Source organism: Callithrix jacchus, chromosome 16, assembly GCF_049354715.1.
Source record: "Callithrix jacchus isolate 240 chromosome 16, calJac240_pri, whole genome shotgun sequence".
NCBI lineage: Eukaryota > Metazoa > Chordata > Mammalia > Primates > Cebidae > Callithrix > Callithrix jacchus.
In genome coordinates, this window is record NC_133517.1 from 75,252,492 (window position 1) to 75,273,939 (window position 21,448).

At 37.1% G+C, this 21,448-nt stretch overlaps 1 long non-coding RNA gene and 1 other non-coding gene across 3 annotated transcripts in view; both read left to right on the plus strand.

Annotated features, from left to right (window-relative positions):
* LOC144579768 (uncharacterized) overlaps positions 1 to 21,448 on the plus strand; it is a 656,332-nt gene that overhangs the window by 626,199 nt on the left and 8,685 nt on the right. The gene's annotated exons all lie outside the window — the stretch shown is intronic.
* On the plus strand, positions 8,727 to 8,890 carry LOC118148730 (U1 spliceosomal RNA). Its single transcript, XR_004735641.1, has one exon. It is a non-coding gene; the product is annotated as a U1 spliceosomal RNA (small nuclear RNA).

Consider the following 21,448-nt stretch of genomic DNA (forward strand, 5'->3'; position numbering starts at 1 on the left):
TCAACGTAATATTTTACAACCAATAACAGACTCAAGTACTAACACTGGATTTCACAAGCCTCTAAATACTGAATATTAAATCTTTTCGATTCAGTAGTATAGAATGTTAGTTCTTCTTTTGAAGTCGTTGCCCATTGTGTGGAAAATAAGTATATCTGCCTGACAGAAGTTTAGTAGAAAGACAAGAAAATGCATCCTGGATCACACAGGTTGCTGTTTTCTTCTCTTGAGAGTAGTTCATCCCTAATGACCTCCCACTCCTCTTGCTATTGAGTCAGAGTACGGCCAGAGAGGACCTAGGTTTGGGGTTTAATATTATTTTGATGGGGACCTTAAAAACACATATTTTCAGAGATTCCCTTCATCTATAATTATAGTATGTATACATTTTCCAAACATAGTTTCATTAATCTAAAATGCTGTCCTACAGTAACCAGAGACTGGATAAATCATTGGTAAGTGCCAGATGGAGCTGCATTTGAATTTTGTCTCTAACAGTCAGATACGTGATCCTGAGAAAAATTTTTTTTCTCTCAACCTCAGACTCCTCATCTGAAATATACATAACAGCAGCTACTTCACCGTGTCTTTATGAGCATTAAGTACAATTTATTTCATGTACCGACCACATGGCTTTTTAAAATATTTGTTAATTTAATTCTTCCCTTATCTTTACAGAAAAAGGTGAGTGATTTAGGCCTAAAACCCAGAAGTTAGCATTGGTTCATAGAGGAAGAAATGGTAGATGGTGAAATTTTTGTTCTCACCAAAATGTATACAACAGCTTGAATTTTGTCTATTGTTTTACATGTGGGAACAGAATTCCCAGAGTAAATGACTCACATTCCCATCATAATAGTTTTCTAAGTCAAAGCTTCTTTACCATTTCAGTACATGTTATATTTCCTCTTTGCCAATATTTTCCAGAACACAAAATTAACAATCACAGGATCAAAGTAAGTTATTTATATGAACATTTTAACAAAATCTGATATATATGAAATTCTTAGGTAGTGATCAATTATATTGATTATTTGATCCTCATAACCATTGAATATGGATATTAGTATTATTATTTTCATTAACAGTTTTAGGAAATAATGAAAAAATATTAGGAGACATGGCAGATCCTAATGACACTGTCACAGAACTGAAGCTTGAACCAGTATTTTGTTTCTAAGGAAATATCTCATTTTAATTATATGATTATCTTTCAGAAACCTTAATTATTCTATATTAGTACAAATAAACAGCAACGTAAAATTAGGAATGCTATGGAAGACATGACTGGTTTTAAACCCACTGTCCAACAAACCTTGTTTAATATATTTTCTGAGGTCAACTAGTATCTCCAAAAAGTTTCCGCATATGCATTTTGAAAAAAAATAATTCTGAGTTAATATAATTATAGAATTATAAGATGCTAGAACAGAAAGAATCCTGGATAATATCTGGACTAATATCCTAATTTTACAGATGGGAAAGCTAATGCCCAGTGATCTTGCCTAGGATGTCCCAGCCAGTTAGAGGCAGAAGCAAGAACAAGGCATGGATTTACTGCCTTAAGCATTTTCTCCATCACAGCCCACTTGTATCTGTGAATTTGGTCAACATATGTCTAATGCTATATTCCCAGGAAAGCTCTGCAGCACAAAGAAAAGAGATTTGTGTTTACCTACTGCTTATCTATCTACATGAAATTGGGCATATTCCCTCCAAATTATTTTCCAAACAGCAAAAAAAGGTATATACAATATATTAAAATAATACCAATTTAAGAAATGCTTTAATTTAGGGTCTTTAAAAATCAGACCTCTGGACCAGAGTTTGTGTACATGTAGATCTTAGAGAAGGTGATCCTGGGAAGCATAATGAGGAAGTAGGAACCTGAAAGCAGTAAGGGAGGTATAATACACCACGCCTCTAAGTGGTATATTAATGGATAGTTTACCGGAGTGGATAAGTCTCAATCTCTGGGCTAGTCTGAGAAATCATATGGAATATAGCTTAGGATTGTCTCACAGAGTGGGAAGAAAGTTGGGGATTTATACAGCAATTCTCATAGTTTATTGGTTGCATTCTCTCTTCACCCCTGGCTTTTAAGCCTGCCCCTGTGATAACTGATTATGTCCCTACAACTAAGGAAAACCTCAAGGCAGGAAAATGCAGGGGCTTAAGGTGCAAACCCATTTGGATATATAGAAACTGTTCAACAAATGTGTCAGTGACCTAGAGGATTAACTAACCTGCATGGTTAGAACTGCATGGCGTTGTTCAATACTGACAACAGAATCTTTAATAAGTTATGTCTGTGTTCTTGTAATAACATGTATTTATTATAGTATAACATATATCAAATTTTGCAGTAATGCCTTCTTAGAATTTATATTCTCCATAAGATCTGAACCTATCAGGACCATTCTCTATTACTCACTCTCACCTATATCTTGGATAGTTCCTGTTGGATGCTCAGTAGATATTTGTTGGATAAATGGAAGAAACTTGACATTCAGGTTTCTTGAGATATAACTGACAAACAATGAACTGCATATAACATACATTGTTAACTGTTGATATATATGTATATTCTCCTGAAACTACCACTATAATCAAGATGAAGAACATAACCATCACTTCTCAAATTGTTTTTCCTCTTTGCAATGTCTTCCTCTTGGCTCTTCCCACCTCTACTTGTTATCCCCAGATGACAACATTGATTAGCTTTCTGTCACTGTATGTTATTTCACATTATATAGAATTTTTATAAATAAAACTTATTTATATACACAGTGTATACTCTGCCCTCCACCCACTGCTTTGACTCAGCATGATTATTTGAACATATGTCAACATTTTTGTGTATCAATAGTTCATTGTATCAATATTACTGAGTAGTGTTCCATTGTGTGGATATACCACTTTGTTTATCCATTCATCTATTGATGGACATGAGTTGTTTCCAGTTTTGTGATATTAAAAATAAGTCTACTATAAATATTCACATGTACTGTATAGACATTTACTTTCATTTCTCCTAGATAAATATATAAGATGGGAAGCTTATGCCATGTGGTAAGTATGCATTTAGATTATAAGAAACTAACAAGCTTATTTCCAAAGTCATTTACATTTTACATTTCCACCCAGTGTTTATTCAAGTTTTGGTCCCTTCACATTGTCATCAAGCTTGATATGTTCAGTCTTTAATTTTTACCATGCTAATATGTGTTTAATGGTAATCCAATCTGGTTTTAATTCGTTTTTCCTGAATGACTAATAACATTGAATACCTTTTGACACATTTAGTTACTATCTATACATATTATTTGTTGAGGGGTTTGTGGGTAACCCCCCCACATGGGTACTGAGGAAGGAGAGCTGTACAAACCCCAGGTACAATTAGTGCCTGAAGAATATCTTAGTTTGTAGTGTTATTACTCAGCTATTTCCTTTATATAATCCTTTATATATAATAATGTATTAGTTTATCATTGGAACAATTAGTGCCTGAAGTATAACTTACTGCTTACATATATCTAGCTTATATAATCATACTTAGTACTTATATCTAGCACAATTAGTTCCATATAGTCTTTCTATATAGTCATATAAATATTATAGTCTATACAATCATATATATATTCTACATAATTATATAGGTATTGTAGTTGGAGCTGTATGGACATATTTAGTGCCGACTTATATAATCCTTCTATATAACCATAGAGTAGTTTGTAGTAGGAGGAATGCCTAGAGCAGTCACAGAGCGGAAGCAAGTACATTGGAAAAACAGCCAGACCAGGACAAGAACCAAAGACCCAGGTGGTGGCGTCCCTGCCTGAAAGGGCATACGCTGTATGGAAGGCTTGGAGCAAGAACCTCTCCTCCTGAAAAAGGAGCTGTAGCATCTTGCATCCAGTTCCTGTGGAAAGTAGGCCTCAGGCCTGAGATCCCACAAATAATTAAGGGAGAAGAACCTCTCTGGGGTGACTGGGTCATGGCAGCTGTACACCCTGTCAGCCTTTTCTCGCTTCTGTGCTAGCTCAAATCATCCTCCCATAAAATATCTTAGAGAAGAACACAAGTCTGTCATCTCCCACTGCATTGGTTTACAGTATCTTTCTCTAAGAATCCTTCGAAGTCTCCAGCCCGTAGATAAGAAGTGCTGCACATGATACTTGTTGCACACAGCTCACCTCCTTGCCTGGGTGCCCATGTGGGAGTGGGTCCTCCCCTTTCTTGTACACAACCCTCTACTACTGGGCAAAGCATAGCCCCCTACTCCTCACCACCCAACTCTCTGCCCAGGTGACCTAATGGGGTGGCCCCCTTGCTTGTTACTCACATGATTATGTATGTCCTATCACGAAGCCTATAGGTGACCTCACTTAACGACCCTTCCCCCTGACTTGTACCTAATAAATGGAGACACTTCTGGACATTAGGGGCCTCCCCTGTCTCCGCTCACAGGCGGCGTGGCCCCTGAGCCCAGCTGCTCTTCTCCAGTTCCTCTGTGTCCTGTCTCTTTATTTCTAGGATCCTGTGTCTTAGTGCAGCTATAGGGGATAGCCCACAACCCTGTAGGACTCTGGTCCTACATGGGTTTGCTAATATCTTCTGCCCATTTTTAATTGAGTTGCTTTTTCGTTGAGTTTTAGAAGTTCTTGGCACAAGTCACATATTAAATATTTGATTTGTGCATATTGTCTCCTTGTTCAAGCTTATCTTACAGAGATCTTTTCATTTTCTTAAGAAGTTTTTTAAAATATAGGCACTTTTAATTTTAATGAAATCCTAATTTATCGCTTTTGTTTTCTTTTACGGACCATAATTTTAAGATTATATCCATATTCACTTAACCTCAGGTCAGAAATAATTTCTTCTATGTTTTCTTCTAGATAGCTTATCATTTAATGTTTTACAATTAGTACTTTAATTTGCGTTAATTGTATATATTGCAAGGTATGGACCAAAGTGACTGTTTTTGCATATGGGTACTAGTCATTCCAGCAACATTTGTTAGAAGGCCAATCTCTGTCGTTGTTGTTGTTGGAGACACAGAGTCTCTCAGTTCTCCAAATTCTAACACTTTCTTCTTTCTAAACCCAGTACCATCTTCTCAATTCAGGGAGTTCTCTGGGTTCTAAGTTCCTATTTCCTGCATTGAAGTCTAGAAATTATCTCAAGGCAGTAAATCAGACAAATCTTTATGCTCATCTCATTTTGTTTCCCATCTCTCAGGGATTATCATCCTTTTTTTTCCTGATTTCTAGTGTTTTCAAAACTACTGTTTCTAATATATATTTCAGGATGTTAACTTGTTTCAGGTAGCAGAGTAAATCCGTTGCCAAGTGTTTCATCTTAGTCAAAAGCCAAATTTACCATTCCAGAGCCTCATTTTCCTATGTGATCAGGGGCAATAAATAATAATTTTAAAATATTATAAATTGTATAGAATAATAAGAATATAAAATATTAATTACTTAATGTGAACATGCACTTAAAAATATTGCATAAGGCTGTAGGGAATCAGAAGATTAATGTGACAAAGGAAAGAATATTGTACACCTTGGCTTCTGTACAACATGTAGTAGCTCAGAGCATTTTCTTCCTGCCATTTGGGCAGTTGGAAGAGCGCACAATATTTAGGCTACATAAAGTTCAAGCTGAGGGGTTTTGCCTGCCTTAACTACTAAATTATGTTGGCAGCCTTTTGGTTGTTGTTAAATGCATTATTCAACTAACCCTAAATCCTGGCATGGTGACATGCGGGTATATCTCATTCTGACTTGAGGATTTGCATGGACATCATGATGTTTCTTTGGTTACAAAACTATTATTCACTTATATTTCTCTCCAGTGGAGCAGGAACTATGCTATGCTATTAAATTGGAGGGGAAGTCAGCCAAGAAGGAGGAAAGTTGACTACTCAAGTGGCCTGACTGCCAAGTGATGCTAAGCCCAAAGAAGAGCTTCTGGACCATCACAGAGAAAGCTAGTATCTCACTCAGCTATACCAGTTTGGAGCATGTACAGAAGCAAGATTCCTAATTGGTAAAATAACTATTTGTGAAATGCAACAACATACAATGTTTATATCCAACCTATATTCTTGGGAGAAGAAACTTGGACATAAAGCAATTAGGGATTATTTTGCTCAAAATGCACTAAGGAAAAAAAAAAATGTAACTATTCAGTATTCAACTCCAGGAACAAACACTTAATTCCCTCTACCTTTACTTTTTCCTCTCACCCAATCTCAGCTCTAATAAGAAGGGCTCAAACAAAAATAAATTATGTATTTATTCCCAAACATTGTGCTAACTGCAAAGATGACAGGCATAAATAATATGCTATGGCTCAAGAATTTTGAAAATGTACAAAAATGTTTATAGTACCCAAATTCCATATACTCACTTTATTCAATTGCTTTCTTCCCAAATTAATTGAGAATAAGTAAGAATAAAGCATATGGTAATTTACTAGCTTTAATTTCTTAAAAGTTTATGCAAGCCCATTTTGAGTATGGTCAAGTATTTTATTTTGTGGCAGAAGGACGATATTAGTTTTGGTATAAATAATTAAATCTGGTTGACTGCTCTAGGACCCAGGGAGGAATAGCATGATATAATAGAAAATGACTGAACTGGAATCAGAAAACACTGCTTTTGTTCTAGATAAGCCTCACATTAGTTAAATCTCTTCACAGAGTCTCATTTCCTACAACTTTACATTGGGGAAGAGGAAGACATTAAAAACATCTACTTTAAACAACATGAACAGGAAAAAATGAAGTAATGTATGTGAATGTTTTTATAAAATGTCAGTGTTTTGAAAAATTAAAATACCACATAGTAGGGTCGTCTTCTTCCCCACCTAAAATCTATGCTTTTCCTTTCCAGTTGGTTCTAAGATACTGATGATGCTCAGTAAGAGACTATCTTTCCTTATCACCATTGTATCCAGGTGGAAACATCTCTTCACCAATGAAGAGTAAGCAGAAGTGATGTCACTTCCAGATCCAAGTAATTAATAAACGATGCTTCCTTTTCTACTCACTTCTCCTCTTACTGGCTGGATTCAAAAACCTTGTAAGACTTAGATCATGGTAAAGCCATTCTCTGGACAGAGGTGCGGTCTACTTAGCAGTAAGAACTATCTTAGATTGTGTAAGGAATAAGTAAATTCTTGAGAGATGTTTATGTACTGTACTTAGAATTACCTAATTAGCATAGTGTGTGGACTTTTGCTTTCAGATAAGAGGAAGCAAAATGGAACAGATTTGCTCCCAACTGAAACAACCAAAGATATAAAATTACAGTTTGCCAGACATTGAACATCAGTGAAGGAGAATGATCTTTAAGAAAGAAGGAAAATAATGAAGTGAACATTATGATTGTCACAGTCTCCTGCCTTGAAAGAATATTCAGGTTGCAAAAGGAAAACTCAGATAAAGTACATTGGAGCATTTGAGATGAGAAAATGATGTTAAGATTCTGGGGAAACTAAGACAACTGGAGTTCATAAGGTGGAGAACCAGAAAGAAGAGAGCTGTGCAATAAGATGACTCTGGAGAACTGCAGAGGACCTCCTCTCCTGCTTGTAACAGCATTCGGCTGGATACTGTTCAGCATATTTTCTTTCTTTTTTTATTATGATTATACTTTAAGTTCTGGGGTATATGTGCAGAACATGCTGGTTTGTTACATAGTTCAGCATATTTTCATGAGGAAAATACCTGAGGTGAGAGAAAGTACAATCTGAAAGGATTAGAGGTACAGGTAACCCATGCCTAGAAAGAGCCAGGAATAGTGTTTGCTCTGAGCAATCAGATTGAAATAAAATCATGATTCACAGGACATTGAATTGAATATGCAGAAGAATCACATCTCAGAAGTGGGAAATAATTAGCCCTGGATGGAACACTGCTGTTAAAAATCTTTCTTTCCTAACAAATCTTAAAAATAAGTTCTGTAAGTATCAAACTGTGTGTCCAAGGAACTTAACTGTATCCCAGAGCAAAATTCAAGAATATACTAGAGAAATGCAAAAATAAGGCCGGGCTCACGCCTTATTAGTGGCTCATGCCTGTAATTCTAGAACTTTGGGAGGCCAAGGTGGGCAGATAAAAAGGTCAGGAGTTTGAGTCCAGCCTGACTAACATGGTGAAACCCTGTCGCTATTAAAAAAAAAAAAAAGGAAATTCAAAAATAGCACCAAAAGGGTAAAATTCACAGAGTCTGACATCCAGTAAAAAAAATATATATTATGCTTACAAAATAGCAGGAAAATACACCTCATGTTCAAAAATTAAGTAGAGGTGGCTGGGTGCAGTGACTCATGCCTGTAATCCCAGCACTTTGGGAGGCTGAGGCGGGGGTGGATCACTTGAGGCTAGGAGTTCAAGACCAGCCTGGCCAACATGGTGAAACCCCGTCTCTACTAAAAATACAAAAAATTAGCCAGGCATGGTGGTGCATGCCTGTAATTCCAGCTACTTGGGAGGCTGAGGCAATAAAATCGCTAGAACCCGGGAGACGGAGGGTGCAGTGAGCCAAGATTATACCACTGCACTGCAGCCTGGGCAACAGAGCAAAATCTCGAAAATAAAATAAAAAGTGAAGGTATGCAAGATATAAACAGGAAAGCAAATTAAAGTTCTAGATATGAACTTTAGAATTTATGAGATAGAAAGATACACTAGATGGGATTAAATCTAAATTAGACAATTTCCTTGGCAGGGGAGCTACCATGATCACGAAGTTGGTTTTCCCAGGGCGAGGCTTATCCATTGCACTCTGGATGTGCTGACCCCTGCAATTTCCCCAAATATGGGAAACTCAACTGCATAATTTGTGGTAGTAGGGGACTGTGTTTGCGCTCTCCCCGGTCTATCAATTATATATATAAATTAGACATTATGGAAAAAAGACTAGTGAACTCGAAGACATAGAGATTCTTCATAATGAAAAACAGATGGAAAAGAGAATTATAAAAAAAAGACTAAAGCATGAACAAGTTCTGAGCAATTTCAAGTGACCTAATATACATAAAATTGGAGTCCCTGAAAGAAGTAGGAGAAAGAAAATATATCTGAAGAAATAATGCCCACAAATTTTCCAAATATCATAATACCATTAACTCACAGATTTAAGAAATTCAGTAAATCTCAAGTACAAGAAACAGAAAGAAAACTAAAACAAAAAACATCATAATGATATTGCTAAAAAGTAGTAATAAAGTTGGATCGTAAGGCTCAACATTAAGATGTTACTTCTCCCCCAAATTGACTGATACATTCAGAGAAGCCACAGTTAAATTCTCTGGACTTGTCTTCCTCTTTCTGCTACTGAATTGGCAGATTCAAAAACACTTATGGAAAGACAAAGGAGGTAGAATGGCCATCCTACCTTTGTAAAGAAGAAAATGTTCAAAAGCTAATACTATCTGATTTCAAACTTTTTTTAAAGCTATAGTAATCAAAAGCTGATATTAGTATAAAGGAAGACAAATATTAATGAACAGAATAGAGTATACAGAAAAAATTCCAAAAGTCATGTGAAGAAAAGAAAAAGACAGACTGCAGACTGGGAGAAAATATTTGCAAAGCATATAACTTATAGTTTTATCCAAACTACATAACGCTCAAAAGACAGTGATAAGAAAACAAAACCAAACCACAAAAGGCAAAACTTTGGACAAACACTTTACCAAAAATGATTTACATAACTGACAGTTAAGCACATACAATGATTCTTAAATATAATTAGTCATTACTAACATGCAAATCAAAGTCAAAATGATATCTCTTTGACTAATTAGGAAGGGTTAAAATGATCAACACCAACCATGCCAATTGCTGGAGAGTGTGTGGAGTAACTGGAACTCTAATGAACGGCTGTTGGGAAAGCAAACTGGTGTGACCGATCTGGAAATCAGCTAGCCATTTCTTACAAAATTAAATATGCCAGACATACAATTCAGTTATTTCACGCCTAGATAATTACCTGATAAATGAAAGCAGGTGTCTAAACAGAGGCTTGTATACTTATATTCATAGCAGCTTTATCGGTAATAGCTGAACATCCAAACATCCATGAACATGTAAAAGGAAAAACTGTGGTATCCACATAATGAAATGTGAATCAGTAATAAAAAGGAATTAACAATTGGTACACACTATAACCTGGATCAGTGTCAAAACAATTACACAGAGTGAAATGAGGCAGATTTTTAAAAAGATACATACAATATGATTCCATTTTCATAAAATTTTAGGAAATGCTAACTAATGCAGAATGACAGAAAGCAGACCAGAAGTTACTTGGAAAGAGGGAAGTGGGAGAGACGGGAGGGATTAAGGGAGGGATGAAATTGGAAGGGTGAAGGGTAAGGGATGATGAACTTGTGCTCTTGAGTGCACTGACATTTTCATGGGAATCTATAGATGCCAAAACTCATTAAACTGTACACTTCAGTATATGCAATTCTTCATATCAGTTTAGTGCAGTTTATCCCAAATGTCTACTAGTTACAGGGCTTACCTCGAACCAACTGGAAAAGTAAACTCTTTTACTTTTTGCCTTATCTCCAACAAATTTTTCTCCAGTGTCCAGGGTTATTTTTTCCCCCTTCTACTCTTTTCAAGTCCTGTAAGGCTCAATGTTTTTATATTTGACAGCATAGTCAGAAAGAATGAATAGAATAATACATGTCAATATTGCCTAGGTGTCAGGTATTTAACATAAGGTCCTTGAGACCTATTCACTGCAGGCTGTTTCTTTAATTATTACTCTCCTCTTCTGAAAGGCATTTCCATTTTAAATGAAAACCTGAAAAGGCTTACTTAACATAAAGCAATGCATATGGCCAAATGACCACCAGTATTATAGAATGTGGGATGATTTGGGGAAGGAGGTCTCCAGGGGTCATTTTCATTGATCAACAAGTAACATTCTTTTCTAAATTTGGCTTTGAGTCTTAGTAATAACAATGAGTTACATTTGTATAGGATACTAATGATTACAAAGTGCTTTCACATTTACTATCTCATTCAGACTTGCAAAGACCTTTGAAGGTAAAATTAGCACCAATTTACTAATAATAAAGTTGACATTAGGCCAGGCGCGGTGGGTCACGCCTATAATCCCAGCACTTTGGGAGGCTGAGGCGGGTGGATCAGGAGGTCAAGATATTGAGACCATCCTGGTCAACAAGGTGAAACCCCGTCTCTACTAAAAATGCAAAAATTAGCTGGGCATGGTGGTGTGTGCCTGTAGTCCCAGCTACTCGGGAGGCTGAGGCAGGAGAATTGCTTGAACCCAGGAGGTGGAGGTTGCGGTGAGCCGAGATCGCGCCATTGCACTCCAGTCTGGGTAACAAGAGTGAAACTCCGTCTCCAGAAAAACAAAAAGTTGACATTAAGACTGGTCAACAGCTTGTTTTCTATTAAAAACCAGAAGTGGAATTTGAGCTCAACTGTTTGACTTTCAGTTCAACAATCTGTCCTTGAAACATAGCTGCATCTAGTTTAAATAACAAATTCCTTGAGAGCAATGATTTCTTGCCTCTTCTTACACAAATTCTTCCCGAATTAATCAGCAACATTGCCTGGTTTATGGATGGGAATTTTGCGCATTTTAAATAAACATTTAATTTCAAGTGGTGGGAATAAAGAGAAGAAATCTTGTAAAATAATATAATTATTCTTTTATGGCCTGGCGCGGTGGCTCATGCCTGTTATCCCAGCACTTTGGGAGGCCGAGGCCGGTGGATCACGAGGTCAAGAGATCGAGACCATCCTGGTCAACATGGTGAAACCCCGTCTCTACTAAAAATACAAAAAATTAGCTGGGCATAGTGGTGTGTGCCTGTAATACCAGCTACTCAGGAGGCTGAAGCAGGAGAATTGCCTGAACCCAGGAGGCGGAGGTTGGGCCATTGCACTCCAGCCTGGGTAACAAGAGCTATATATATATTGTTTTAAAGAACGAAATGCCATCAAATCATTGATCTGAACCACTTGATTTCTTGTCCTTTTAACAAAGAAGAGGTGACGGTGACACAAAGTACTGTGTCTTATTCAAGAATGTAGTCACATCCCAACATTCTTGACATCCCTTGAGGAGGGATTAGTTTAAGAATTTGCTCACACACCATTGATCATTCCCTTCAATGGAAGACCCATCTTGGAGACTCAAACCTCCTCAGTGTCTTCTCAATCTTGGAGCCCAACTTCTACTCTGGAGTTTGTGGCTTCTGTTGTAGAGGTAGAAAGATTAGCTCTTGTCTTTAAGAGACTACCAATTTAATTAGGAAAGAAAGATTAACAAATTGTTGGAAATTAACAGACATACCAGTTTTTAGTATCTGCTAGATTAAAACAAAATTGATGTATCTTATTTGTTTCACAGACTTAAAAAGAAACATCAAAAGTTACATATTGTACTCACCTAGATCAGGATACCCATTCATGATAAATGGGCTTTGAAAACACAGCTAGAAAATGATAGAGGCAGAGTTTAAATTCTAATATAATTCTAAAATGTTTCTCTCTCCATTAATCCAAAATGAAAGGTAAAAACCTCTACATATATATTATTGTTTATAAAACATAGATACCAAAGTAATTCAAAGGTGGAAGAATGGTTTTTATATTTTACAGCACTAAATAGTACTGAAACAATTGGACGTCATATGCAAAAAAATGAGCCTTAGTCCTTAGCTCACAGCTTAGACAGGAAACACCTAAATGGATCATGAACTTATATATATAAGAGCTGAAATTCCAATAGCTCTAAAACAAAACGGGGGGAGGAACTTTCATGACTATTGATTAGGCAAAGGTTTCTTAAACAGGTATGAGCATAACCTAGGAGAGAAAAAAAAATACATTGTGCTTCTTCAAAAGTAAAAATTTCTGCTCCCCTTAATACACTGTCAATAGATTGAAAAGCCAAGCTATAGACTAGAGAAAAAATGGGCAAAACATATATTTAATAAAGGCAGTTTTAGAATATATGTATATATATATATATATATTTTTGGAATTAATATAAAGATAACTTAATTCTTAAAATAAGCAATAGATTTGAATAGAAACTCCACCAGAGAATATTAATCGAATGAAAAGATGTTTAACATAATTAGTCATTAGGAAAATTCAAATTAAAACCACAATGACATGTCACTACATACCTACTTGATATCTAAAGTTGGAAAAATATCATTGACAATACCAACTTTGGTGAATATGTGATGCACCTGAAACACTCATATATTGCTTGCGGTAATGCAAAATAGTACAGGCATTTTGGAAAAATGATTGGCATTTCCATATCATGTTACACATATACCTACTTTGTAACCTAGCACTCTAAGTCAGAATTATTACCGAAGAAAAATGTTTCCATATAAAGACCAATGTAAATACATAAACTTTATTCATAGTAGCCAAACATTGGAGCAGAGCCAAACAGCCCTCAGTTTTGTAAATATATAAACAAATTGTGGTATTTTTATATAATGAAATGCTACTTGGCCATTAAAATAAACTCTCAATATGTGCAACAATATGGAAACATCCAAAAGGCATAACGTCAGAAAACACATATTGTACATTTCACTTAAATGACATCTGAAGAAGGCAAAATCCATGGAGACAGAAAGAAGGTTAGAGGTCAGGTGTTGCGGGTGGGGAAGTACAGGATTAACTACAAAGAGCCGTAAGGAAACTTTTTTTTTTTTTGGTGATGGAAATGTTCTATAACTTGATGGCAGCGTTGGTTAAAGGACAGTGTAAATTTGTCAAAGTTCATCAAATGGTACAATCAAAAGTAGAATTTTACTATGTATAAAAATTACTCCTAAACATCTGATTTATAAAAGAGGATATCATGTATTAGTATATGCTAAAAGACTTCAGAGAATATAAAGAAATATAGGAAATGAAATAATGCATAGACCCTCGTGTGCAAAATGGATAAAAGACATTCAGATGTGGCTCTGTAAGAAGGAGGTGACCATTCATTTCCTGGAGCATACTAGAGTGGACCATCAAATTTTGTGGCTGGAAAGGGAAACTGATGTGGCAAGCACAGGAAAGTGAACAGACTATGGCCACTACAATTGAGAATAATTCAAAGTTGGTTAGGAAGTCATACATTCAAAGTTGGTTAGGAAGAATAAGGCCAGACTATCTGGTCATGAATGTGGTCATTATATGGCTATGGATACCTGATCTTACAGAGTGGCCAATTTAAACTAACAATTGACTTTTATTGTACAAAGCTCAGGCCATAATGATCACTTTTATAGTTAATTCATGGCTTATGGATATCTGTCTCCAAGCAAGATTCAGGCATTAAAATTCACATAGAGGAATTTGGGGTAAGCAACTTGAATTTAACAAGCAGTGACTACGTGATAAGCATTATGAGAAGCACTTAGCACATCTTAATTTAGCCACACAATTGTAACACAAGGTTGATATTACCTGCAATTAGAAAGAAACTGGGGTTCATGTAGCTAGTACTGCTGGCTATTTCATGCCTCCCACCCTTCAGGGCTATTGCATGAATTTCTTCTTTTATTAAATTACTTATTCATTCAGCAAACATTTTTAAATTATAAATTATATACTGCATCCAGTGAATAGTACAGGCCCATTTTAAACTGAAATCTTTGACTAAAACCCACAACTTCAAAAATGATCTGTGCTAATAAAGTAGAGAATAAAATAGTCAAGAGGTCCAGAAACAGTCTACATCATTTTGATTTTAATCCTGTTGATATTTTATGTCCTTAAAAATATATTTACTGTTAATGCATCAATCAAATGAGAACATGGAACTAAACAAACAGTCTTCAGGATTCTTTCATGCTATGTTGTTCTATGATTTCAACTTTACTCAGAATAGAAAAAAAATGGTGAAAATTATTCTAGATTTAACAGCGATTGGCTACTGTTGATGCTGGGTATGCTACATAGATTCCTCATCCGGTCTGCGATCTGTTTTTCTCTCTCTGCCACAAATGTAGGCTACTGTTAAGCAAAAGCTGAGTCCCTCCCAGGTATTTAGGTTGATACAAAAGTAATTGCCTTTTTGCCATTAAAAGTGGAAAAATGCCTTTTGTGATTACTTTTGCACCACCCTAATAGTACCTCTTGTTGAAGGGAGCCACCTTCCTGTACGGTATGGTCCCACCCTTACATCTGTGTTCATAGGGTGGCTGCTTGATGCTGAAATATAAGGGGGCTTCGTGCTTCCACTTAAACTATCCCTGAGCGTCATTCCAGTTTCAGAGCTTCCCATGGATTTCTGAGGTTTCCTTTTAACTGGCATTGCAGTTCACTGAAGGAAGAGATCCAGGCCTGAAAGCATTTACCCCGAGCTAACTAAAGAGCCCTCTTGCCTTAAGCGAATATCGGAGTAGCCAGGTAGTGCTCATCGTGGGTCTGGGGCAGTGGAGGCCTCAGAACGAGACTCTTCAATTGAGGAATGGTAAGGAAGAGTAGGGGGGACTTTGTCTTGTGGATTGGATGCCAGCTCGGCTGCAGCTGAATAGAGTACCAGATAAATTCCTAAGGTTTCCAACTTGAGGCCCTGGCTCCCTAACAGGATCTCTGGAACTTCCCGGGGAGAGGCATTTACTGCCCTGAAGGGAAGGACCCAAGCCTGTCTGGATTCCCCACCTGCTAAATGTAGAGCCCTTAAGCCTTGAGTGAAGACAGATGGTAGCCAGGCACTGGTCACTGTGGGCTCTGGGCGAGACTCAGTGCTGTGCTGGCTTTGGGTCTGACCCAGCACAGACCCAGTGGTGGCGGCCACAAAAGAGCTTATGTCACCCTTTACTCAGCTCCAGGCAGCGCAGCACGGAGAGAAGACTCCATTTGTTTGGAGGAAAGAAAGGAGAGAGAATAAGCGTTTCTGCCTAACAAGGAATTGATAACCAAAATATATAATAAACTCAAACAACTAAGTTTGAAAAACATCTATTAATTGGATTAAAAAATGAGCAAGAGATCTGAATAGACATTTCTCAAAAACGGCAAACAGGTATATGGAAAGGTGCTCAACATCACTGATCATCAGAGAAACACAAACGTAAACTACAATGAGATATCATCTCACCCCAGTCAAGATGGCTTTCTTCTGAAAGACAGGCAATAATGAATGCTGGTGAGGATGTGGCGAAAGGGAAACCTCATCCACTGTTGAGGGGAATGTAAATTCGGACAAGCACTACGGAGGACAGTTTAAACAATATAGAGGTTCCTCAAAACACTAAAAACAGAACTACCATATGATTCACCAATCCCACTGCTGAGTATATGCCCAAAAGAAAGGAAATCAGTAAACTGAAGTGATATCTGTACTCTCATGTTTATTGCGGTGCTCTTTACAATATGTTTGATAGCAACCTATGTGTCCACTAACAGATGAGTAGATAAAGAAAATGTGGTACATATTCACAGTGGAATACTATTCAGCCATAAAAAGTATGAGATCCTGTCATTTTCAACAACATGAATGGCACTGGGTAGTGTGTTTGGATTTGAAGCTCTAAAAAAACACAGACAAATATGATGCCTCTCCTACCTACAAAATATTCACACACAAAAAACTATGTGTAAGAAGATAACTGTTGTTACACAGTTTAATTTTACCTGAGCTCAAAGGATAAGGATTTTATCACGAGCTAAATATTAACAACATGATAAAAAGAATCTCTCATGCCTATAATCCCAGCACTTGGGGAGGCCAAGGCAGGAGGATCATGAGGTCAGGAGTTTGAGACTAGCCCGCTGACCTGGTGAAACCCCATCTCTACTGAAAATACAAACATTAGCCAGGCATGGTGATGGGTGCCTGCAATCCCAGCTACTTGGGAGGCTGAGGCAGGAGAATCACTTGAAACCAGAAGGTGGAGGTTGCAGTGAGCCAAGACTGTGCCACTGCATTCCAGCCTGGGCAACAAGAGCGAAACTCCCATCTGAAAAAAAAAAAAAAAAAAAAAAGAATCTCATTGTAAAATGCACTGTCGAAAGGTAGTATCCCCAAAATACTTCATAGGGCATAGCATAGTATTTTCTATTCCTCTACCAGTAAAATTCATATTTAGACTACAAAGAAATCAAAGCAAGTGAAAATCAAGCTCTAAAAATTATCTTATTCAATTTTTGAAAGCATATGAGAAAATATTTGGGACCAAGAATCCTAACGATGAAAATATGAATAAAATAGGAGTTCTAAAAATGCTTTTATTTTTAGACCATTATTGTCATACCCATATTCAGTTAATTCAGCTGGAAGATTCCAATGCAATTAGAGGTAGAAGAAAGAATGTGCAGGTCTAGGACAAGTCAGGATGACATCGTTTATTATTAGCTTCAGTAATTGGTAATTCATTCGTTCAGTCAGCATCCATTTGTTGATCTCTTTCAAAGTGTCAGGTTTTGTACTAGAAGTTATTTCCATCATAATCTTATGGAATCTGGGCCATAAATTTCTTTCAAGCAGGATGCTATGGAAGTATACATTACTTTCGGAGCCTGAAATAGCATTACCTACTAAGCAAAGATAAAAAGAATTCGTCTAACAATATTTTAAAGTGACAAGAAATTACTATTGATATTTAAACATTTGAGTGTGCTTATATTCAGTTCAATTCAACTAACAAGTATTGGCATTTATTTTATGTGAAGTATTGTGAATAGGCTGTTAGAAGTTCAAATGTGATTAAGACAAAAGTTATTCAAAAGTTTATTATATTTGAGAGAAGAAAAAGATGTAATTTTGTTAAAATATAGAATGTGATGAATATTCTTAAAACCTGTATATGTAGACATGCCTGAAATGTTTTCAAATGTGGACTCCAGAAAGATAGAATGATTAATTATGCAAAAGAAAAAGTAGGCAAGGGAAGATTTTGTTTTGTTGTTGTTCTGTTTTGTGTGTGTTTGTGTGTGTGTGTGTGTGTGATGGAGTCTTACTCTGTGCAATGGTGTGATCTCGGCTCAATGCAACCTCCGTCTCCCGGGTTCAAAAGATTCTCCCGTCTCAGCCTACTGAGTAGCTGGGATTACAAGCGCCCGCCATGACACCTGGCTAATTGTTTGTATTTTTGGTAGAAATGGGGTTTCACCATGTTGGCCAGGTTTGTGTCGAACTCCTGACCTAAGGTGATCTGCCCACCTTGGCCTCCCAAAGTGCTGGGCCTACAGGCGTGAGCCACTGAGCTCTGCCCCCTAAAGAAAATAACTTTAAGAAAAATCAACAAGAGTGTGGGAAAAAGAGAGAGAGAGAGAGAGAGAAGAATCAAGACTAAATGAAAGGGAAAATACTTTTATTTTTAGACCATCGTTATCCTATCCATGTTTAGTTCAGATCAGCTGGAAGTTTCCAATGCAGTCAAAGGTAGAAGAAAAGACATACAGGCTGGGACCAGTCAAGAAAACATAGTTCACACCTGGTAGTTTGGTGATAGAGGTTTAACACCACAGAATAGCTGTACAAGTACTAGAAATGCCGAAAAGCCAGAGGACAGCGAAACAACTCAAAGATTAACAACAGAAGAGAGCTGGTAACACTCCTAGCACTGGCAAGTTAAAGCGGTCATTGACGGGGAGCCAGCACTCCCTCTAAAAGCTAGATTCCTGAGGCTGAATCAGCCACTATTGGAACTGCTGCCTGGAGCCTAGGGGAAGAGTTCCCTGGACGGTCCCTTCCTTCCTGTCTCCAACCTATTGCTAACACTTCCCATTTGCTAGTTAAACCATCCAGGAGCCAGAGAAATATGGTCTGCAGAGATCAGACTTCTTTTTTTTTTTTTTGAGACGGAGTTTCACTGTTGTTACCTAGGCTGGAGTGCAATGGCACGATCTCGGCTCACCACAACCTCCGCCTCCTGGGTTCAAGCAATTCTCCTGCCTCAGCCTCCCGAGTAGCTGGGACTACAGGCGCGCACCACCATGCCCAGCTAATTTTTTTGTATTTTTAGTACAGACGGGGTTTCACCAGAGATCAGACTTCTATGACACAGAGCAAAGCAGGGAAGGAGTGGGAAATGGATATCAGAGCAGAGAAGCAGAGAGCACCCCAGGACTAAGAAACTCACCAAAACACAGGAAGAGTCAGCAGTCCAATAACAAGTCTCTCTGCCCTTTGTGAGGAAACCAATCTGAAGGAGAAATGATCAGTACAAAACAGATAATTCCTAGAATAAAGTGTGGAGTCAGGGTACAAAAATCTAGATACATCCAAAATAAGCAGATACTTAAAGAATATCCCAGTTACTTCAGGTTATCATGCCCTCACTTATCAATGAGAATTAGAATTAGAACCAGGGAGCCCAATAAACAATCTCTATGAGCAAAGAGCATGGGAACGCAGCACTTAAACTTTGAAAAGACCATCCAAATAGTATTACCTTAAAAATAGGATATAGACAGGAAATCAGAAATGTTAGTCTGAAGACTTCTTCAAACAGGAAATAAAGCATGAAAGCAACAAGGTCTTTGTTAACCTTGCTCACTCTTAAGAAAGTTAACTTTCCATAGACCACCATGTAAGGAATTCACTGGATGGAGATTCGGCAGCAGTGGGAGCAAGAAGATGGTGCTCCTTGCTGTGTGGTCTCAGTACAGAGGGACTGAGGATACACTGAGGTTAGGTGGATACACTGAGGTTAGGTGGATACACTAAGGTTAGGTGTCTATGAGTTGTAGCTTACTTTGGGTATCTGCTTATATATGTGTCTATATTTATACTTAATATTACCATTTGGGGCATCCGTTGTAGCTAGCTTAACATAAAATAATTAAAATATGAACTTTGGCTCCCAATATCTAGTGTGATACTAGATATATGGTAATCATTAATAAACGTAAATTAATCACACAGTCTCAGGAAACTTTATATGTAATTTGATTCCATCTTTGGATTTCTAAGCTTATGAGGGTCCTTTATTTTATGTATTTGAGCTGCTGTAAAGTGGGACTACTATTGAGTTTCAGGGTAGATTAATGACATAAAAAGCAAATGATTTAAAAAATAATGCCTTGTTGATAGTAAGTACTTGACTGTGCATATTAGTTTTTTTTAGATTTTATATGACCTTTTTGGCATTTTACAAAAATTAAATATACCTGTTCCAAATAGAGAACCTACTTGATATATTTTATCCCAACCTGGTGCTCAAACTAGAAAAGGCAAATGACATAAACAGTACCCTTTTCAGCATCCTGCCTAGACAGGCTCCATTCAAGCATCTGTGTATTCATTCAGCAGCTGCTCCATTTATACTGACGACGCTTAAGTGTATATGTTTCCTGACCTCTGTCGTGTACAAATAACTGACCATGAGACATTTGCCCATTTAGATGTATCCACCTCAAGCCTATCATTTCCAGATTGAAACTTACCTCCTGTGTTACCAATTCAGGAAAGAATGTCATCATAAACTAGTTCTCAAGTCACAGTTAGTGAATTATTCTTGATTTATTCAATAGTCACTTCTACTCCCAATTGTTAGCTATGTATTTTAACTACTTGCTGTATGCTTTTAAACAGGAAGCAACTCACGTTTATCCACCCCATTGCAGTACTGTAATGCAGAATACCATGATGACTTGATTAGAGTACTGACACAGACTTTCAAATTATCTCCTATTCTTTGTACTGTACTGGTTTCCCTGTATACTGTTATGTTTTCTGAGTGTGCTTTTTGAGGATCCATATTTGATTACAACATTTTCATATGTAGAGCTCTTAAAATGCCCGTGCTTTCGGAATAAAGTTCATGCCTTCAGGATAAATCTTCCTTGGCATAGAATAGAAATGGCTATATGACCCCTGCTTTCATCTTTAGCCTCATCTCATACAACTCCTTATCTTCTAATCTCCAGTGACACTGAACAGGAATACACCAAGCTGGCATTCTCTTTCTCTGGATCATTCTTTGCATTTGACCCATCTCTTGTAACTGTCTATCTTCTGAACACAGCTTAAAAGGAAAAGATAACACAGCTAGGGAGAACATCTGGAAATTTATGGAAGTAATATATAGGCATGTGGAAAGAATTTGTGGTCTAGAATGCTTGTGCCAGAAATGGACTATAAAGAAATTCTAGTGAGAACTCAGTAGATTCTTCTGAAAAGTAATAAATAGATGAACTTCCAAGAGAACACTAAGTCCTCTGCTTGGGAAAATACCGGTGACATTAGGAGCAATATGGAAATTGAGATAGGAACTCTGTGCTAGTCTCTCTATCTGTAAAGTTAGAATGATATTGTCTGCTTTACATGTATCCTACAGGGTCATCGTGAAAGTAATATAACAGCGTGAAGGTGCTTTGAAATAACACATTTCTATAAAATTTGAAAAGGCTTTATTTCATGAATTGGCCAGACCACATCACACTGTTAAGACTCTGGCATTCTACCCC